The 8,234-nt window shown below is 46.1% G+C and overlaps 1 pseudogene; it reads right to left on the reverse strand.

Annotated features, from left to right (window-relative positions):
• Positions 1-6,157: 6,157 nt before the first annotated feature.
• On the reverse strand, positions 6,158-6,783 carry LOC140699620 (ral GTPase-activating protein subunit beta pseudogene; annotated as a pseudogene).
• Between the last annotated feature and the right edge of the window lie 1,451 nt (positions 6,784-8,234).

An 8,234-nucleotide genomic window follows, 5' to 3' on the forward strand; every position in this document is an offset into this window, starting at 1 on the left:
ACTGCGCCACCTTAGAGAGGCCCAGCCTTATCAAATGATGCCACCTGGGCCTCCGGTGCTCGGACCAGTGGTGGACACTGGCCCAAGCTGGATCAGATTCTCTCCCCCAGGAGTCAGAGTGCTCTGAAGACTCATCCTTCTGGGCAGCTAGGGTCAGCTCTCTTCTGCCAAGTGCATGGGGATGTGGTAAAAGTGAAAAGAGAAAAAAATAGCTGTGCAGAGATGCAGGATGCAAGAAGATTTTGTAAATGCAGAGGGAGGTGAGTAGCTGCCTTGATCTAGTTTTCAGTTCCTGGTTACATCCATACCTGAAGCTTTAACGCTCTTCCTGTCCCTGCAACACCATGAGAAATATCCCTGGATCTTAATCACAGACTCCCCGATTTCTACAGCCCGTTTTCTACAAGTCATGCCTGAAATGCTTTAGCACCCTTCCCTACCTTTCACCCAGCTAGCTCCAAGTCATTCTCCAGGTCCCAGCTTAAATAGTACTTCCTCCAGGAATCCCTCCCAGACTACTCTTCAAACCTTTGCTCTACCTTTGATGGGTATAAAAGGGAGCACTCTGCACCTCGTCATATTGAGTAAACGGGATTACTTTCCTGTTAGGCTGTAAACACCAAAGTGTTAAAAACTACTTCAATCCTACCGCTTAGCACATACGTCAGGTACACACTCAATAACGTTACTAAATGAATGAAGCTCAAGAAACTGGTGGAGAACGTAGGAGGAGTGAGAAGGATAAACACTGATGAACACCGTTCTGATAAAAAGGAAGCTGCTTTGACCCTATATCCCTCACCCCTTCCAAGTTTCTGGTTCCTCCCTCTTCCATCTCCACAACAGGCCCAAGTTGGTCATGACAATCATCATTTTATACTTTGGTGCCAACACATTCAGGAACCCAGGCTGGAGGAAGCACATTTCAAGGTAACTCGCTGTAATAGAGGAAAGTCTACAGTAGTACAGGAAGAAAAAATTACATGTTTTGAGGTCTAGACAAATCTCAGTTCTGCTATACATTTACTGGCTGTGAACCCTAGACAAGGCACCTGAGACCTGGTTTCCTTATCTTTAAGGTAAAAAAAAAAAAAAAACCCTCAAAGATGAGGATGAAAATGACCCTGAAACTATAGCATCTAAGGCAAGCCTGCAACTGTTAGTTAGCTGGTCTGCACCCCACCCCCAGCTCCCACCAGCCACGGCCGGCTTCAGAGCCCAGAGCCTGCCCTAACACTGCACATCTGAGGGACGTTGGAGAACATCTATCCTGTTGGCTTTCCGATGTATGGGAGCCCCAAGAAGTGAAGGAGAAAAGAGAAACAAAAAGGAAGACAAAGCATCTCAGGGTTAGGAGGTGGGTGGGCAGAGCAGGCTGGACGTGGGGTGGGGTAGCTCGAGGTGTTTCTTGGGAAATCGGTTGTTTTCTACTTAGTAAGTACATTACTGCGAGCAAAGTGAGAAATAAACTATATATAGTTCCCAGGAAATTCAACTTGGCTGCTTTTCATAAAAATCTTTTTATTAATGCTTGAGATTGAGAACATACAAATTAAATTCAGCAGAATGGCATATCAATTATAGCCAACCACCAGGATTACATTATTAGGGATGTTACTAACATCAAAATGAATTTTGTTTGCATTTTACTTGCACTCAAAACTGTTCAGAAACTCTGGATTTTCTGTTGCTCATGTAAGATGTTCTCCTCAAATCTTTGAGCTCCAAAAACCAAACAAGAGACTTCTTTATTAAAAGTTACATTAACTGTTAAACCAGCATAACTAGGAATCTGGTTTGGAGCATCTGTAGATGATTTATACTATTGCTGGTCCTGCCTTCCAAACAGGTGCTACCAATACCCAGCAAAGTTCCAGGGAGGGATGGGGAGAGTGCTAGAGCTGAGAGTAATAAGGACAATTTCATGGAGGAGATGAAACTCAGAAGGTGGCAGGACCAGCCCAGGGCCCAGCCTTTCTTGAGGATGGGCTGGAGGGAAACACCACTGGCATCTTAACAGGATGCTCCTCAGGTGCAGGGACTGACTGTGCTGCATGCGCACTGCATGTGGGTCACTGGGCACGTCCACCTCCACCATATACACACTGAAGGCCAGTAACACCTCCAATCAATGTAACAGCAAAAAGCAAAACAAAACCCACATACATTTTAAAATGCCCCTAGAGATGCGGAAAAAAATCACACCCACTGAGTACCCTTAAATAAGGAGAAAGAAGAGAGAACAAGCACAATAGGTAGGAAGTCAAAGAGAGACGAGGGAAACACAAAATTTGATGAGGAACCAGCAGAAAAAAGGCAACCTTCAATGACCTTCACCTACCAGGTCAAGTCCCAGCTGCTTAGAAAACAAAGTCCTTCAGAACTTGGCCCCGCCCATCCCAGCTGCCTCCCCTCCAGCCTTCTCCCCAAGGCGCCCACCCACACTCTCCCTTCCCAGACAACCCCTGGTTTCCCTGACCGGATGTGCCGCGCTCAGACCTCCGTGCCTTGGCATGTGCATTCTCCTCTACCTGGAGTGCACTTCTTAAGGCAAACTCCCAGTCATGCATCCACATCCAGCGCCAAGGTTTGTGAAGCCAGACACAGGCAGCCCCACACCAGCCCGGCCTTTTGTCCCCACAGCCCTCCCCACGGGCCTTCCGTGCTCCCGCCCAACTGCACCCCGCTGTCTGCAGCAGGAGCTACTGAAGGGCAGGTGCCCCTTGAGTCCTCGCAGGGAACTGATGCTCAGTGAATTCTAAGTGAATGACCCTGCATGAAAGGTTCTTGTAAAAGCCTAAAAAAGCAAATCACACAGAAAGCAGACAATAGGTATTTTCTACTACTGAAAGATGTATTTTCTAAACTCTGATCTTTGGTTGAGTATCACTCAGGAACCAGACAGAGATGCTCTACCACTTCCTAGCTTGGTATCTGTGGGCAAATGAAGTAACCTCGATGTGTCTCAAATTTCCACTTAGTGAAAGGAACCACCCCTGCGGTGTGGGTAAGAGGACTGATTGACATATGCTTAAAAAAAAAAAGAGAGAGAAAGTGTTTGCTAAATGATAGTTCTGACTAGCCTGCCGCAATCACAGACACCTTAACAGGACTGAATACTCTACCAGGAATGTGAGCACAACGAAATTTTGGTTAAATCTATGTTTTTAGGAGAGCTGAAAGTCAACAAACCCAACAGCTTGTCCTCTAGCTGCGCTGTGCTCTCTACAGTTCTCAGTACAGATCCCTAGTGACCACTATGTCCCCCGGCTCCACTGACAATGTGGACTCCCGGGTCTCTGGTCTCTGACCACACCTCCTCCTCTGTAGCTTGCCCATCATGGACACCTGAAGTCAGGCATTCCTTTGGCTCAGCTCACACATTTTTTCTCATCTTGTGCCCTCTCAAGGCTTCAATTAAGATCTCTATGGAGATGACCCCACGACTTCTCAGTCACAGTCAGAAAATGTTTCAAGCTGAATTTATCCAACATATTTACCTTAATTAGGTCATGAAGCATACAGCTTCAGCTTCTCTCTTACCATTTTTTCCTTTTCTCCTGAGTCTTATACATCACACCAGTCAGCTTCCTCTTCTTTGCCCACCTCTTAAAACTACTTGCTTGTCATGGTTCCTCCTTTGCTCTTTCTGTTCTGTCTCCCTGGTTCTTAAACTCTCTGGGATAATGAATGCTTTGAAAATCTACTAAATGCTATGGGTTATATACTAAAAAGATAAACACACAGAATATATGCATGCAATTTCACCTAACCAATGATCTCAAATAAGAATCTGTGTTCATCCACACCAGACTAACACTTTCACAAATTTTCATCTCCAGATGCTATATCCCTTTCATTTTCAGGATGCTTCTAGATATAGCCTAAAGGGCCTCATAAACCAGCATCATAAACTTAACGAGTCAAAACCAGAACTCAGTATTTCTCCTTAACAAACCTCCTCTGCCTACAGTATTCCTTCCACCATGCCCTCAAGCTAGAAGCCTTGGAATTAACAACCTTCCTCATACCACACCACCACGTCCTGTCTCAGGATCTCTCCCAAATCCAAATCCCACCTCTTCAGCCTCTTACCCTGTAAGACCTCATCATCCTTTGCTTTATCCCATACCTGCCATGATGAAAAGTCCACCACTCCTCTGATAGCCCCTTACTGACTCTAACATCTCCATCTCCCATACCACTACATCACTTCACCTCTAGAAGGTCACACAGTCTGATTCTTCACCTCAGTTTTCTCATTTCCACCAGTGTTTATCTAGATTCTCCAAATATCTCAAAACTGATCGTGTGCCTGCCTCTTTTCAAATACTCTGATGCTTCTCCATTGCACAAATATAAAATTGAACTCTGTTCTGCCTACAGAGTCCTCCACAATTTGCCACCTAATTCATTTTCCAGGATTGGATTCCACAGCTTAGATTGTCACTTGCACCTGTCTTTATATCAAAACCACACCCACTGGTAAAGGCTCAATTCAAACTCCACTCTTTATATCCTCTATGTAATGATTAGGAAAGGACTTTGCACAGAAAAGTCAAAATTCCTAATAAACAGGTTCAGAAAATGAAAAAAAAAATTCTTCCTTAAAATCGTTAAGTCTTTCGAGAAACATTAAGCTTTAAAAAATATCAGCTCCAGAAGTCTCCATCAGCACAAAATACCACAGGTAGCTGGTTCTAGTAAAAAAACAACACCCTCCCCGCATTCCATGAACTTTTCTGAGGAATCTGAAGCCAGACAAGGGAGCCTGCATGCGGTTCTACAAGAACTCCATCGAGGCTGCATACATACTAAGCACTAAAGCAGTATCTGGAAAAGTCCACAGTCACTGTGCTAAAGCGTCTGAGCGCCCTTATGCTAGTACCGGAGCTCACGCAGGGTACAAGGGGAAAAAAGTCAAATTAGGTCCAACTCCAAATGACCCCTTAAGAAATCATGACAGGAATACCGACTCATCCTTCCTGAAACGGGGACAGTACCAAAATCCACTTTAAAACTTCAAGATTGAAACATTCCGCACTAACACTGGTGCCGCTCATGCTGCTTAGAAAGGCTGCGCAGGAGAGCAGCCCTGGCAGCACGGAAGGGGCTCAAGCAAAGCCGGCCGCGGAAAACGCAGGCGAGGGGGGCAAACAAGATGATTTCGGGGCTGTGCACACACGCCGCTGCCAACCGCTTTCCAGACCACGGCCCCGCCACGAATATCTGAAGGACTTCGCAACTTCAGAGTCGGACGTCAAGGGAAGGCCGCGAGGGGAGCGCGCGGGGACTGGGGCCCTGTTACCATCCTGGGGGTCCCTGATTGCCCGGGTCCCGGCCTCCATCTCCCCCCCTTCCCACTCCCCCACTCCCCGCGCCCAGCGAGGGCCGCCCGGGAAGCGCCGCGAGCATCGCCCCAGCACGAGCCGCCCGGCCCCGCCCGAGACCCCCGGTGCGTGGACGGCGGGGCAGCCCTGCTGGGGTCGGCGCCGGGCTCGGGGTTGGGGGTCGCGGGTCCTGGGGACGACGCCGCAGCTGCGCCCGCCGAGGCCGGACGGGGGGCAGCGCGGGCGGGCGCGGGCGGCACGCGGGGCGCGGACACTCACCACACCACGCCGGGAGCCCTCGCCGGTGTAGCAGCTTGCTGGAGCGCCGCCGACATCGAACACCTGCCCACGGACCATCTCGGGGCCGCGCCGCTGCCGCCGCCGCGCTGAGCACGAAGCTCCGCGGCCGCCGCTCGGCCAGCGCCGCGCCTCCCGGAGGGACTGCGCTGCCGCCGCTGCAGCCGCTGCAGCTGGCCGGGGGGAGAAGGGCCGGCGCCGCTCGGGAGAACCGCAGAACCTCCAGCTGCTCCGACAGCCTGCCGCCTGACTGCCTGGCAAACTGACCTTCGGGTGGGCGGGGGGGAGGGGGGGCGGAGCGGAGGAGGGCATCGGGGCGGGGCCTGGAAGCGTGCGCGCGGATTGGCTCTCGTGGCCCCGGGGGCGGGTCTGGTGTCCCCGTAGATTTGTAGTATTTTTGCCTATCAGAATCTTTTTTTTGGATGGGGGCTAGTGATTTGTTTTATTTTTACAGTGATCACCTATCAAATTGTTTTACTTTGATATTGTAGCCCCAAACTAGAGTACAATAGTCCTAGACAGACAGTGGTCTAAGAACTGCAGTTCTTGAGTCCAACCTTCTGAAACAGTGAAGTATAAAACTCTGGCTCCAAACGCTTGTTCCGGTACTTGTTGACAATGTCGGTGATTTTCTGTTTTCGGCAGACAAGTGGTGGACTGTAGGAGTTACTCTCCAGTCTCTTTCTTCTACAAATATTAATTACAGTCTGCCTCACCAGAAAACCGAGTGCTCGCCTACTGACAATCATGCCATCCACAAGAGGGATGACCATGCTAAATTTTCCAGTGGCTCCTTGAATTTTTATCCGGAATAATCCAGTGTTTAAAGGGTGGATGAAGGTGACAGGAACTTCTTTTTCAACAGTAGTAGATCTCAGAGTAGTGCTACCATTTGCAGTATTTTCCACGCCAGTACTGATTTCTGTCATCAGGTCTGAGAGGGGAAAGTTTTCTGTATCATCATAGCTTTCCACCCAGACTACAGAAACTCTTGTCTCACATCCAAGGGGAGGCACAGGGCGACCCTGAGGCAGCCTCTTCATTCTGGAACTGGGACTGAGCCTCTGTGAGGAATTATGATTACGGAAAAGCTCAAGTGTTAGGGATGGCTGTTTCAGAATTCCTGGCATAAGATCCATATTTGAATCACTGTCTTAGTCTGGATGTTACTTTCCAATGAATCAGTTAATGACTCCACTGGAGAAGGAAACACAAAAGCTATTTTTGTAAGGGCATCACCATAATACAGCACCTTCTTCTTCCATTGAAAATGCTAGCTCTAACGTCTTCAGGGGAGATCACGTCATCTTGTTCAGATCCTTCACCATCATCACAACTGTTAATAGACCAACTGGTAGAAACATGACCAGTCCAACCAGGGTGTCTGCCCACATCTACTGACCAGCCAAGGGAAAGCAAAAATTCTAGGAAATGTGGCTGAACATTTCTGGAAGACTCCACATTCTTTAAAATTTCCTGGTTTGTTTTCTGACCTGGCTTCATATAGAAAATAAAAACTGTGTCAAAGGGATGACATAGCAAGAGATCCAGAAATCCAATGTCATCAAAAAATTCAGGTATTGTAGAATCAAGTGCAATAAGGTGAGGAGGTAGACGACTATTTGCAGGTCCCTTCAAAGCTTCCAAGGACAAAAATCCAAAATGCGAAAGGAAAAGACGTGCTGTTTGGAATTCCTGGGCAGGATGTGGGGGCTTACAGTCTGTAACTGGATCAGGAAAACTTCTCTTCTGCAATTCCTCCTCACTTTGTTGTTCAAGGTGTATTTCATAAGCAGTTTGCTGGGCCATGCCATTCCTTAATTTTTTGTAGTCTTTTTTCCTATTAGGATTAATTCTGCTGTGAACATTTGTATATAAGTTTTTTTAAAAACCAAAATTGTTCATTGTAATTCTACTTGAACTTCATAGAAGAAAAAAACTAAAACAAAACTGGAGGAATTATCACATTTCAAATAAATATATCTTTGTCATGGGAAATATTTTTGCATAAAAGATCTCTATAAGGTACAAGAAGAGTTAGTGATAAATAAATAAACAAATAAATAAATAGATAAATAAGTAAATAAATAAAATTATGAAATGCATTAAGAGGTTGTGAAATAAATTAAAGACATTATGTGTTTTCTAAACTCTGTGTTTCCAATTTAGTCATTATCTATTGAGTCTGTTTTGAAAATTTACAGATTCTCTTCTACCACTGTTCTTCCCAACTCATATTTTGAATTGTTATATATATTTTAAAAACATTGTTCATGTTTACAATATTTCAAGCCTAGTTGGTGACTATAATTCCTATGGTTTCTAAAAATTTGTTTCAAGTTTAGAACACATTCACAATTTAAAGTTAAAATAACAAAATGCTGTACATTGAGAAGTTTCACTTCCACCCTTACAACACCTTAGTTCCCCTACCATCATTAGATAACTACTTCGTTTCTTATATGATATTTCCAATGTTTCAAATACAAGCAAAAATGAAAATATACTTTATTTCCCACTGTTCTCACAATTATGCATTATATCATAAGGTTCTGCTGTGAGCATTTGTATACAAGTTTTTGTGGGGAAATATGTTTTCATTTCTCA

This window comes from Vicugna pacos, chromosome 2 (genome assembly GCF_048564905.1).
Source record: "Vicugna pacos chromosome 2, VicPac4, whole genome shotgun sequence".
NCBI lineage: Eukaryota > Metazoa > Chordata > Mammalia > Artiodactyla > Camelidae > Vicugna > Vicugna pacos.